This window comes from Rhincodon typus, chromosome 50, assembly GCF_021869965.1.
Source record: "Rhincodon typus isolate 14 chromosome 50, sRhiTyp1.1, whole genome shotgun sequence".
NCBI lineage: Eukaryota > Metazoa > Chordata > Chondrichthyes > Orectolobiformes > Rhincodontidae > Rhincodon > Rhincodon typus.
The window spans coordinates 2,771,224-2,773,587 of record NC_063381.1 but is presented as its reverse complement, the minus strand read 5'-3'; positions in this window follow the sequence as shown (position 1 = coordinate 2,773,587).

Genomic DNA, 2,364 nt, shown 5'->3' with positions numbered 1-2,364 from the left:
ATCTAACTGAAATAAGCACTTTAGTCAAAACAACATCAAAATTTGAGTCATTTGGTGAAGCTGAGATTTGGATCTTCTGACGAGCTTATCTCAAAGAAATCAACATGTCATTCAAACCAACATCAAAAACGAACTCATTTGGTGAAGTTGAGACTTAAGTCTTCCGATGTAATTATCTGAGTGAAATAAGCGTGTTAGTCAAAGCAGCATCAATAATTAAGTCATTTGATGAAGTTGAGATTTATGAATTCTGAAGTGCTTTTTGCACTCAAATAAGCATGTTCATCAAACAAACATCGAAACATGAGTCATTTTGTGAATTTCAGATTTTGGACTTCTGAAGTGCTGAACTCGCTGAAAGAAGCATTTTAATCCAACCCGCATCGAAAGTTGAGTCATTTGGTGAAGTTGAGATTTTTGACTCCTGAAGTGTTTATCTCACTCAGGTAAGTATGTTAGTCTAAACAACATAAAAACTTCCGTCATTTTTTGAAGTTCTTATTTTGGCCTTCTGAATTGCTTATCTCCCTCAAATATGCATGTTACTCAAAATAACATCATAAGTTGTGTAATTTGGTGAAGTTGAGATTCTTCACTTCTGAAGTGCTTATTTCACTTTAGGAATCGGTTAGTCAATCCAACATCAAAATTTGAGTCATTTAGTGAAGTTCAGATTTTGGTCTTCTGAAATGCTTATCTCACTGAAATAAGCATGTTGTCAAAACAGCATAAAATGTAGAGTGTCTTCTTGAAGTTGAGATTTTGGTCTTCTTATATGCTTAATGATCGCTGAAATAAGCACGTTAGTCAAAACAATATCAAAAGTTGAGTCATTTGGTGAAGTTGAGATTTTGGCCTTCAGAAATGCTTGTCTAACTTAAATATGCATGTTAGTCAAGACAACATCAAAAGTTGACTAATTTGGTGAAGTTGAGACTTTGATCTTCTGAAGTGCTTATCTCAATGAAATAAGCACGTCATTCAAACCAACATCAAAAATTAACTCATTTGGTGAAGTTCAGATATTGGTCTTCTGATGCGCTTATCTGAGTGAAATCAGCATGTTAGTCAATCTAACATCAAAAATTTACTCATTTGTTGACGTTGAGATGTTTGTTTTAATCGCTGAATCAAGCATGTTAGTCAAACCAACATCAAAACTTGATTCATTTGGTGAAGTTCAGATTTTGGTTTTCTGAAGTGCTTATCTCACTGAAATAAACATGTTGATCAAAACAGCATTAAAAAATAAGTCATTTGGTGGAGTTAAGATTTTTAACTTCTGAAGGGCTTATATCACTCAAGTAAGCGTGTTAGTCTAATCAATATCAGAACTTGAGTCATTTAGTGAAGTTCTTGTTTTGGCCTTCTGAAGTGCTTATCCTACTCATGTATGCATGTTACTCAAAACAACATCAAAAGTTGATTCATTTGGTGAAGTCGAGATTCTTCACTTCTGAAGTGTTTATTTCACTGGAGGAAACCTGTTAGTCAATCCAACATCAAAATTGAGAGATTTAGTGAAGTTCAGATTTTGGTCTTCTGAAATGCTTATCTCACTGAAATAAGCAAGTTGTCAAAACAGCATAAAAAGTTGACTGTCTTGTTGAAGTTGAGATTTTGGTCTTCTGCTATGCTCAACTCGCTGAAATAAGCATGTTATTCAAAAGAACATCAAAAGTTCAGTCATTTGGTGAAGTTGAGATTATTGACTTCTGAAATGCTTATCTCACTCAAATAAGCATGTTAGTCAAACCTTCATCAAAACTAGAGTCATTTGGTGAAGCTCAGGTATTGGTGTTCTGAAGAGTTGAACTCACTGAAATAAGCATTTTAAACCAACCAACATCAAAAGTTGTGTCATTTGGTGAATATGAGATTTTAGTCTTCTGAAGTGTTTGACTCGCTGAAATAAGCATGTTAGTCAAAAAAAAATCAAAACTTGAGTCATTTGGTGAAGTTGAGATTTTGATCTTCTGAACTGCTTTCCTCATGAAATAAGCATGTCATTCAAACCAACATCAAAACCTAACATTTTTGGTGAAGTGAGATATTGGTCTTCTGAAGCGCTTATCAGAGCTATATAAGCATGTTAGTCAAAACAGCATCAAAAATTAAGTCATATGGTGAAGTTGAGATTTTTGATTTCTGAAGTGGTTATCTCACTGAAATAAGCATTTTCGTCCAACCAGCGTCCAAAGTTAGGTCCTTTGGTGAAGTTGAGATTTTTGACATCTGAAGTGCATATCTCCCTCAGATAATCATGTTAGTCAAACCAACATCAAAACTTGAGTCATTTGGTGAAGTTCAGGTTTTGGTATTCTGAAATGCTTATCTCACTCAAATATGCATGTTACTCAAAAC